The sequence below is a fragment of the Lissotriton vulgaris genome, chromosome 4_1 (genome assembly GCF_964263255.1).
Source record: "Lissotriton vulgaris chromosome 4_1, aLisVul1.2, whole genome shotgun sequence".
NCBI lineage: Eukaryota > Metazoa > Chordata > Amphibia > Caudata > Salamandridae > Lissotriton > Lissotriton vulgaris.
The window spans coordinates 1,246,285,526-1,246,297,606 of NC_141691.1; positions in this window are offsets into that span (position 1 = coordinate 1,246,285,526).

Sequence of the window (12,081 nt, forward strand, 5' to 3'; positions counted from 1 at the left end):
CAGCTTCCACACCCCCACCCGAAGCCTCCGCTCAGCCAACCTCGCCCTTGCCACAGTTCCTCTTATCCGGAAAGCCACCGCAGGCGGCAGATCCTTCTCCTACCTCACCGCCAAGACCTGGAACACTCTCACAACCAGCTGACGACAGACTCAGGACCTGCTGGCCTTCAGAAGACTCCTCAAGACCTGGCTCTTCGATCATCAGTAGCGCCCCCCTACGCTTTGAGACCCTCACAGGTATGTAGTGCACTTTAGAAATGCAGTGATTGATTGATTGATTGATTCTCAGGCAAGTTGACCTGTAAATATTGGGGCACATATTTCCTGAAGGGCGATTCCTAGAACAGGCAGATCTTACATACATAAATAATGCTACACCTCTGTTCACATTCACTTACCTTTGCTCGGCCATAAGGGCGCTATACCTTGCCACCCACTTTAAAAGCATTACAAGCACCATTAATATCTGATTCCCACAAACATTTGTTTACTCGATTATATACTACAGCACAACTGGAAAAACTGCCTTCCGAGTCGTGCGCGCTGGCTCGTTGGAGCCCATCTCTGAATGCGCAAATCACATTAGAAGACTGGGTATTCTGCTGCACACTGACAGGGATGCTGAACTCCAATTGTAACCTATTTATCATTCATTCTAAATTCCTACAACAGACATATCACACACCATTCAAACTTTATCAATATGGGTTATGAGGAGATTCAGGAGGAGATGCACGTTGCAATCTCTTCGGAAAGACTGAAGCAGACTTTATACATGTGGCCTGGGACTGTAGACCGGTGACAGAGTACTGGGTAAATGTGGTGTGCACCCTCAAAGATATGATAGAGAATCAGGTCCTTTGCACCCCGCAAATTTGCCTACTGGGGCTAGTGAACACAACACAACTAGCTAATAGAATGTTTATTGCGGTGGGATTGTTACTAGCAAAACAACGGTTGGAAATGTGCTGGGGTGGGCACAAAGCATCAAATATCCGCTGATGGATAAAAGACATGGTCCACTGCAAAACGTCACAAGAAACATATGCGGAGGAGTTAACAATGGCCTCACAGCCACGGGATATATGGAGTCCATTAATATCCTATCTAATGACCAACCCAGAGATGTAAACGTGTGAAATGTGGGAGATCCCAACATAAGGAACAAAGCAGTAAAATAGTTGGGGAGGTGTAAGTGTCAACCATTGAAATGATTAATACAAATGTTTAGTGCAATCTGAACAATGGGATGTTTGTATGTTGTACTCATTATTAAAACTGAATACATTTTTTTTAAAAGAACCGCTGCTCTAGACAATAAATAAGTCCACATTTATGTTATAGAGCTTTTCTCATTTGCAGTAGCACCTCATCACTGTTGGACGATGGTAACCCAGTGAGGAATGCGGAACAGTTAACAATTTGCTTAGTTGAAATTTTAAAAAAAGAATCATAAGAAAAATATTGTAGTGCCAAGTGATTTCTGGGCTAAATGTAAGGTTGCTCTGTAATGGTCGCGTGAAGAGCCTATGAGAATGGTACGCACTAATGCACCATCTCCTGTAATTATTGAGAAATATGAAGCAGTGATTACCTTCCTGAGAGGTAATGTGCCTCCAAAACATCTTGATTGAGTTTATCATCAGATTTGTCTTTATTTGGTCATTCTTCGCCATTAAAGCACAATAAAAATATATTCAGAGATTTCACATTTCAATAAAACTGTAATAAAATATCACATTTAAGCCAAAATATTTTTCTCCTTAAAATAGCAGAATAAATGAACACAAATAGCCCTACGAAGTTGTTTGTACGCCCATTTCACATTGCCTATAGGAATCACTTGCTGCAACCCAAATCTACATTGAACAATCAAGGGGACTCTGGGGCTTGAAGATTAAAATGTTGCTTCTTTGGAATGATTCCAATCAATCGCATTGGTTTGTGCAAAGCATATTTATTGACACATCAGGTGAACAGCCAACACGTGTTTCACCCCTGAATGGCCAGCAGGCCTGGGGCTTCTTCAGGGCAAATGTAATATGTTTTTTTATTTATTATTTTCCGGCTTTTAGCGTAGTCAGGTTCAATTCGTCTCGGAGTAATGCCTGGTCTGTCCAGCTCCGGTTTCGGTAACTTGTGTTGGCTGTTCACTTGATGTGTCAATAAATATGCTTTGCACAAACCAATGCGATTGATTGGAATCATTCCAAAGAAGCAACATTTTAATCTTCAAGCCCCAGCACAACTCTTCTATTCTCAACTTAAAAAAGGGGGTGAGGGGTGTCCCCCTGCTGAGGGCAGAAGTATAAACAGATTGGAAGCTCATTAAACTGGCCAGTAAGGGTTTGTGATCCTGTTACCCCTTCTACCTGTGCAACTAATCAAGGGGACTCTGCATCAAAGTCAAACAAATTGATCACAATGCATATTTCTTCCTTAATCTCAGCACTTGAGTGATACATTTAGAATTGCAAAGCATATTAAATTAGGCTTAAGATGCTGTAAATAGTGCAAACCCTTATAGTGAGTATTACATGAGTATGGGGCAAAGAAACCATTTTCTGAAAGAGGTATACAAGGTGCAAACTAGCATAAAGCGCCTAGTTGACTGAAGTGACTTCCCATCACATGGGCAATAAGGTAATGATGCAAACTAGGTGCCAGCAATAGGGAAGGTCACTAAGAAATGAATTGTGTTCACTCTTAATCGTGTGAGATAAAATTTGAGTTCCTATGCCTTTATCAATGTTAAGTATGACTCCATGTCTTGGGTGGTTGAGAGTGAGATGTGTGTTTGAATGGTTACCATATCAAATGCTTTCATTAACCTAGCATCCTCTTTTTTTAAATGAACTTTTTCTTGTCTGGACTTTCCAATGTGCATTAAAATTACCTGGATTTTCATATAGATTCCTCAATCACAGCTCTTGAAAACTATTTTAACATGTTTAAGCCATGGCACAGCTGTCCAATTACTTTGCACCGGGAAGTCCTCTACTATTCTGCATGAAAAAGCCAATTCATGAGTGGACCAAATTTTGATCCATTGTAAAACAGGGGCTAAGCCTACCCTATCTTCTAGGAAGCTTACACCCAATTCATTGTGTTTTATCAGGCATGGAGTAGATTTGGTGTTCCCAGCAGCTTACTTAAATATGTATTCTGTAACTCCTGTAATGGTTTAGCTGTGGTGTACCCCAAAATGTCAGCCCAGTATGTACCAGTAGTGATGCTTTTACTTTTTTAAAGCATGGTCATTTCTTTTCAGGGCTTATGTCTTAGTTTCTTGGCAAACCTAAAATTAATTCACATAACACCTCCATGGACTGGGCCTTTTGGGTTAATAATCATTCTCACTTCATGTTGTCCTTGACCAAAATGCCTATGCAACTAAAATGGTTTGCCTTTAAAATTGGAGTCTCCCCACTAAAAAGTTTTTTGACCTGGTATTTATTGGTCCACCGATCACAACATAGTGTGTGTAGCATGGTTAGCTATCAACTTCCCCTCTTGCATAAAATTATTAAAACCATCTAAAAGTGCTTGAAATCCGTTTGCTGTACGAGCTATTTAAACCGTGTCAACTGTGCACAAAAGTACAGGGACTAGACTAATTTTGTGGGCATCCGGTGTACAAGGTATCCATGGCATTAATATAAAGTAGAAATAAGAAAAGAGCCAATCTCCAACCCTGTTTGACACCAAACTGACTTGAATGGGGGGGTCTTTGATCTCCATTTTTCATATTGCGTACCCGCATATAGGTATTACTGTGAAGACTTTTAGAACATGCAATATGGCCGTATCAACCACGGCTCACCTATAGGATATCTCTGTCCACTAATTCTAACGCACAGGAGAGGTCCATAAAGGCCATGTGTAAGGCTCCTCTCCTGGTCTTCACATAATTACCTTGGATCAGGGACAGGTTTAGAGCTTGTTAAGTGGTGCCCAAGCTCGGAAAGAACCCATATTCTGCTTCTGAGAAAAAAGATTGTTCTTTTGATCATGCTTCCAATTTTGCCTACATGTCCTTCTGAATATTTTCCCTGAGTCATCACACAGTGAAATGGGCCTATAGTTCGAGGTGGAGTTTCTAACGCCTTTTTTGAGATGGGGACTATTACGGAGTTCTTCCATGACTCCAGCAACCCCCATTAAACGTAGCGCTGAAGACGTTTAAATGTTCTGCTGGGACCACATTTTGTCCAGGCGCCTTACTCGTTGCAGATCTCTGGATGGCTCTATGCACTTCACCAACCCTGATTGACTTACTAAACTTTAAAAGAGGCGAGGGTGGGGGATTAGCTGGTACGAGGATAGATGTTTCACTGTGATTTGGATTCAAGATTTGTGTGAAGTGCTCAACCCATTCTTGTTCCAATATATGGCATTCTATCCCTGAAGGGGTTTTGTTAGAAAGAAGGGGAAATTCACAATATCCCATAAGGCCCTATTGTCATTCAGACCAGCCACACTTTCCAAATCGTCCCAAGCTTTTGTTCTAACATGAACCTTTAAATTCTCAATAACTTGCTTATAATCCTACTCTAACCGCTACTGGGTCTCGTGATATTACATCAGTTACCATTGTTAGTGTTTTTTTAAGCGTTTCTGCATTTGGGATTGAACCAGGATTGTGCGGGGTTATCCTTCTGGAGTTTGTCCATTAATAATTTTCGGAGACCATTTTGCATATCTTGGTAAAATTATTGCATATCTAAACTGGATCACTGGCATCCACAAGACAGTATGAGAACAGTCTTATTAATAGTTTGTAAATCTAAAAACACTTTGTTTAGGTCCACAAATTTCCATTTTCTTTGTATCCCCCTGTTATGCGCAACATTAAAAGTGAATTTGTTTTAGGAGGGGGAGAAGCATGCTGTGGAAAAGAGAGGTTAATAATAATTGGGTAGTGGTCACTAAATGGTGACGAGTGTACCTCATAAAAGCACCAGGTCATGTTACAAAAGAATGTGGTCAATGATACTGCCTTTTCCTCTCCGGTCAAAGGCAAGAATGTTCACACTGCTACTGCCACTTAGATTTGATGTAAAAGACAAAATGTTAATTAAAAGAATTCTAGTCAAGGCCCAATAAACTAAATGCTGAAAATGACTAACATTCTCTCCCCGGCTATATTTAATATCACACACCTGCTTCCCACTATATATACCTTTAACAATTAAAATTACCCGCCCAAGTCAGGGAAGTACCAGTCAGGTATTTATTCATTACTTCTGTGATTGAAGATTGAAGGCTCAATGATCCTGACAGGCTGTGTTGTGAAACAGTACTAATAAAAATGTATCAAATTAATATTGAAAACTCCCATTTTGACAATCACATTTCTTAATGATATAGAGACCACAACTATAAATCTCTCCTTATTCCTGCCCATGTTGGACGGGATGGCAGGGGAGGAGAAGGATCTAAAACCATCATTTGAAACACAATCAAGGCCCAAGTCTCCTGACACCATATGACCTCAAACTACTTAAAAAGGGACAGCCAGTCATTATTGTCTTTTTTGGAATCTAGCCCTCTCACATCTTGATTGGGTTAAAATTAAACTAACTAAGAGTCAAAAGAATCAGTGCATGAATGCTATGAAGGGTTACCTCATGTGTTTCAACAGCACAATGGAAGAGTATATCCTGGTGAAAGTGACATTGGATTTTTTATATCTCAGTCTGTTATCAGGGTAATAGCAGAGAAAAGTGCACATGTTTGTATTTGGTATTTGTTAGGTGCATATATCACCCATAGGTCTCATAGAGCCAGCAGATACTCAGAGAAGACAGATGCAGTGACTAGGAAAAATTAGAAAAGCCAGGTTTTCAGGGTTTTTCGGAACCTCTGATGATCCAGTTCCAGTCTGAGGTATAGAGGCAAAGAGTTCCAAGTTCCAGGGGCTATTTTAGAGAAAGATCTGTCCCCATTCCTTACTGTTCGGACTTTTGGAACTGTTAGGAGATGCTTACTGGTAGAGCGAAGGGTCCTAGTCTGTTGGTATTTTATCAGCTAGTTGGCTAGGTATTTTGGCCCATAGCCATTAAGGGTCTTGTGGACTAGACAGCATAGTTTGAATTTGATCCATTTTTTGATGGGAATCCAATGCAGGGTCTTCAGATTGGGCGGAGGGGGTGGGGGGAGGGAGGTTTAGGACCAGCCTGAGAGCAGTGTTCTGCAGGACCTGAAGCTTTGTCAGAGGTCCTCATTTATAGAGGTGAGTAGTGCAATACCATAATCCAAACAGCTCATGATTAGTCTGTGTACTAAGGGCATTCGCGAGGGAAGGGGAATCCATTTGAAGATTTTCCTAAGATTGCGCATTAGCCCGTAGCTAGTGCGCGCTACGTTGTTGATGAGGTCTGCTATTGAGAGTTTGTTGTCTAATGTTATCCCCAGATTTGGAGCATTCTGACTTATGTGGGGGGCAGGGTCCCAAGGCCGGCGGCCACCAATCATCTGTCCACTGTATATGTGCATCACCGAAGAGCAGTATTTCGGTTTTGCTGGCATTAAGTAATAGGTGGTTGTTGGTCATCCAGTCGATTCATAAACTTTATTCGACAGTTAAGCCATACAAGTGTTTCATAAAACATCCAATATTTACAAGATAAAATGCATAAAATAACATAACAGAGTATATTTATATAAATATTTTAAAATTTAATTAAACTACCACATAACTATCGTCGAATATACTGTTTGCATGAAACCATAAGATCATAAATGTATTATTTTAAAATCAACAATCTCTACTTGATAATCCATAATTCATTTATAAAGATGTCCTCATATTCAGTTTTATTAGTCTGGGGGGATCAGGATAGGGCAGTATTAATTTTACGGTAGTTACTGCTTCAGGCGAATAACCCAAGCCCATTTCAGGAACTTTGCTACAGCTATAGCAATGGGAGGACTTGGGTCTGTAGTTAAAATTCTCAACGCCTCTTCATGTTGGCGGGTTCCAATTAAATGCCAAATAGGTTTCACCCACTTTTGTCGGGGTGCTGCATATAGAGGACAGAAAAACAAGCTATGACTTTCAGATTCTTGCTCTTCCCTGCACCTCGGGCACTTATCATCATTGGTTATTCCTACCCATTTTGCTGTAAATAGCCTTGTCGGGAGGGTGCCTACTCTGAATTGAAAGTAAAGCTTGCGGTCAATTGGTTCTCTATGGCATCCCAATATAATTCCAACATTGGTCGTGCTTTAAATTCTAGAACTCGACCTGTGAGGTGAGAAGAGAGACCCTTTATGCATGTTGTTAGGTTGATCATCTCCCAATATCTGGCCTTCAATATTTTTTGGGAGGGAAATACTGCATTTGATGGATCATCCCACAATTCTCTCATTCCCAGTCTCACTAGCAGGGTTCTAATTTCCTTCAGCCAGGTTATTTTTTGGAAGGAATCCTTTTCAATAATATCTTTTAGACCCCGAGCATAATGCAGGAGTTCCTCGGTGATCCATATTCTACGCCAATACAGTAATGGACGTAGGGTAGCTAGGTCTTTAACTGCTTTCCTCCCAAGATCCCACAGCAATGGTATTAGCGGAGTACTTTGCGGGACACCTATAGCTTTTCGCAAAAACTAATTTTCTACAAGAGTCAAGCTTTTTAGGTTTTCAAATCCCCATAGTTTGGACCCATAAAGGGCAGCACTTAGGACCTTCATCCCAAATATCTCCTTCAATGGGCTTATAGGTTTAGTTGTTGAGGTTTTAAACCTTTTCAGAAGAAGTCCTGACTGCTGCTGGTGCTTTAATACAGTCAAATCAAGTTGGCTGTTCCAGCGCATATCCCTCTGCAGGGTCACCCCCAAATAGGTAAAGGCGTCTACCTGCTCTAGTGGGTGGTCATTCATGTATATGCTTCCTCTAAATGGTTTAAAGAACTTGGAAAGTTTATGTTCATTAAGGGACATGAGCTTCGTTTTTGCAGTATTTACTTCTAATCCGTGCAGCAAAGAAAAATCTCCAAACCGCTGGAGGGCCCGCTGGAGGCCACTCTGTGTTTTGGAGACTATCAACGTGTCATCCGCGAACATGAGGATTGGGACACGGTTACCTGCCATCATAGGGGCATCAGTGGGGACCAAGGAGAGGTAGTCCGCCACTCCATTCACAAAGAGTGAGAACAGGGTAGGCGCCATAACGCACCCCTGACACACTTCCTTTTCAACTGGGAAGGTTTCCGTAACCTCTCCCCGAAGCCCCCACCGAACCCGGGCAAAGTTATCCTCATGTAGGAGCACAACCAAAGTCAACAGCTCCGGGGTCATTCCCAAACCCTCCAGAACTCGCCATAGTTTACAGCGTGGCACTAGATCAAAGGATGCCCTCAGATCCACAAACACTGCATACTGTGTCACTTTTCCCAGGACCATCGTCCTCCAATAGAGGATAATAAACCGAAAAACTTGATCAATCGTACTTGTTTTGGGACGAAAACCTGCCTGGAGTGGGCTCAAATGTTATTATCCTCCATCCAGCTCTGTATTTTTCACAAAACAAGACGGCCCATAATTTTCTGAATAGAGTCTATAAGGCTAATGGGCCTATAGTTGCCTTCTAATGACTTATCTCCTTTTTTATACACAGGTACAATTTCTGCTCCCTTCCAGGAATGGGGGACCGCCATCCCTTGTGCTATGGCGTTTGCTAAATAAACAATGTATTGTCGCCAACGTTGCTTATCATTTAAGAACACGTCGGCGGGAATGCAGAACATGCCCGGTGCTCGTCCCTCAGTTACCGAATCTAGCGCCCTGTCAATATCCCCTAGACTAAAAGCGTCATCTTTATAAAACAAATAAGGGAGTATACCGTAATTTTCATCACTATCACTACAAGCATATTGCTGTCCAAAGTAGTTAACCCACGAATTTTGAGTGACATTATTCTGCAGGCAGTCCGGACATCCATCCCTGTCCCATTTAAAAAGATCCCAGAAGGCTTTCAAGTTTTTGGACGCACACGCCTCCTTTAGTTCCCACCATTTGCACTCCTCCCATGCCTTTTTTACTTCAACCTGCGTTTTCCTATGGCTACTTCGTGCCGCTCTTATTTTGCTAGGGTCCCTAGTTTTTAATGCTAGTCCCAGCTCTGCATGTGCTTGCCTGCAGGCATCATTATACCATGTCTCAGATTTATTCTTCAATGTTTTCCAAATTATGCCAGGCTTACAAAAATATGTTTTAAGGTTGGCAAATAGATTAGAGTGGGCTTCCATAAAATCGAAATTCGTTGTCCCATTAGTCACACCCGCCCCCATAGTTTCCAATGCCTTATCCCCTTCGTTCTTAATGGCAGTCAAGGCATCGGAGTCCTTGATGACGTTACACCACTTAAGGTGGCGTTCATCATTCGTCAAGGCAATTTCTGGGACTAATGTACCCTGTGTTGCTGCTCCCACTCCATCTAGTCCCAATCTAAACAATGCAGTCAAGGGGTTGTGATCGCTCTCTATTCGGGTCCTTACCTCCATGTCCACAAGAAAATGCCACAATTTCAAGTGGACAAGTAAATAATCTTTACAACTAGACCTTGAGCCGTTGTCATATGTTCTGGCACCCATACTATCTAACGATGTTCGGCCGTCCCTAAGCTGGTTCCCCAGACATAGCCCTTACAATTGTATTGCGGCCTCTGTCCATCTATTTATGGGTTTCAGCTCAAGTTGAGGGATCCCCCATCTAGAGTCTTCCTCTTCCGTTAGACTCAGGTCATCGTGCCCCAATGGCTCAAAAGTCGTATTAAAATCTCCCGCTATTAGGGGCAACATGTTACTCGGCAGGGCCTCAATTAAAACTTCTAAGGCGGTTATTACTTCCAACTTTTTCCCACCGGGTAAACCCCTGGCATAAACATTGAATATAGCAATGTTTGGGATAGAGGGTCTGTAAGGCTCACAGCTAGTATATCACAATTTGGGACAGGAAGAAACTGGATGTTGCAATTTAGATTTTGCTTAACCCAAATCACCATTCCTCCTACTGGACGTCCTTTATGCATTTTCACAGCGGGAACATAGAAATTAAGATAGCCCAACCTAAATTCTGGATCAATAGTCCAGGTCTCTTGGAAGAGACAGACGTCAAAGCTGTCAACAAAATCTGACCAGTCTAGTGAGGCTAGTTTTGGCCTCATGCCCGCCAGATTCCATGACATCAGTGATGTCAAACATGTTTCATTGGGAGGACTGCCAACATTCTCAGCCCCCGCGGTGAAAAGGTCTTGCCGGGACAATACATTCGGGGTAGAGATTGGTTGGGGGTTTTTCATTCTCGGTACATGGGGGGGTAGCACTTCACTGTCCTTCTCATTAAAAATTATTCTCCTTTCGTTTAAACTAGTTTCAATTGGCTTAGAGCACGACGCATCACCCATCAAGCTTACATTAGAATGATTTGTCCTCTTTGCTATATCATTTTCATTAGAGGCCCCGTTATTAGCCCTCCGACCCCAGTCACGTACTTGCTGTCAGTCGCACTCTTCCAGCCCTGATAAAGCATCAAACCTATTAGATAACAATATATTCCCTGATGCACATCATTTCTTTAATCCACCATTTGGGAATTTTTCCCTGCACAGAGAATGAGATGGCGCATAAAAATAGGTCAAGGGTAGTGGTTCAATTGTGGACGAAAAATCCTTTACGGGCCAGTCACAGATGTATTCGACAGCCCTCCTATCCCTGAAGTTAATGAATATGCAGTCCCCCCTCACAGACATTGGCTTTTCCCCACCCAGCCCACTCTTCTAGCAAAGAGAATTTCTGCGCATACATGGGTTGGCAATGAACGATTGGTATTAAGCCAAAAAATGCACTTGTTTTTGAGCTCCATGTATGTTTCCTTTCTACCCTGGTTAATGGAGGGACACCCACCAGGACCACCACATAGGGAGATGATTCTGGGGGGAGGTCTAAGATTGGTAGGCTAGCTTCAATTGGAGCAAAGGGAGTTTTAGAGCTAACTTGATGTTGGGCTACTGGTCTTTTGGACTCTGCTTGCTGTGTCCTCTCCTTTTTCGCTATTTGTTCTGCCATTGTGAATGAAATAGGAGGGGGTGCCATGCAGGGCGCTAGGGACTCAGTCAGAATAACATTATCACTCTCTTTGGGAGATATATTAAAGTCAACATCTACTGCACATTTTCCCGCACCACTTGTCTCGTTGCTTTTTAACCCATTATCTCGATTCCCCACTCTCCCCTGTATTAAGGCAAGTGAAAGTTCAAGACACACAAGTCTAGTTTCAATAGAGTCCAGTCTATCATATATTGGGAGGCATACTCTCTTAATGGTGAATTTCCAGGTTTGCCCAAAAAGACGGACCCATCTCATTCAATACTCTATCCCCTTTGCATGGTGGGCGTTTATCTTCTTTATTTGCTGGTTGCGTTACAATTACATTTTGAGAAGGGGATGGGGTCAAGTTCCCGCTAGGTAAAGCCGCTTTCATTATTTTTGCTTTCCTCCCCTTTTCTTGTGCTTGTGCCCCAATGTGCTTCCTTTTTGATGCCAGGCTCAATAATTGTTGAGGTTTGCCCACTTTAGCATTACTAGCTGACTGGGTCTTAATGTTGGGCGAGGGCACAGTCCCTGCAGTAGTGCTACAATTTTCCATAAGTCTTGTATCCAATGATGTGATGGGATAATCTGGGTGGCATGTTAGGGGGCCCACAGGTTGTAATATTTGGCTTCTCTCTACATCCTCCAGGCAGAATAACGAGTCATGGATATTGGCCTGTTGGGGGTCTGGTGATCGGGCTTTAGCCAGACTGCCCATTGAAGATCTTTTATCAAAGCCAACATCGAGGGATAGTCTCTTTTCTGGTAATTTAATATCCAGGGCCAGTGCTGTGGATACTTTGACGAGAAAATTATCCAAAGTGCACATTAGTGACCCTCCAGTGGATTTCCTAGCATGCCCACCAGTAGATGGGGGAATAGGCATAATTTTGAAAGCAAGTGGCTCAGTATTCAATTTTCGATTGTTAAGTGCTACTCAATCTATTTCAAGGGACACTAGTACATACAATCACTGACCTTTTTTG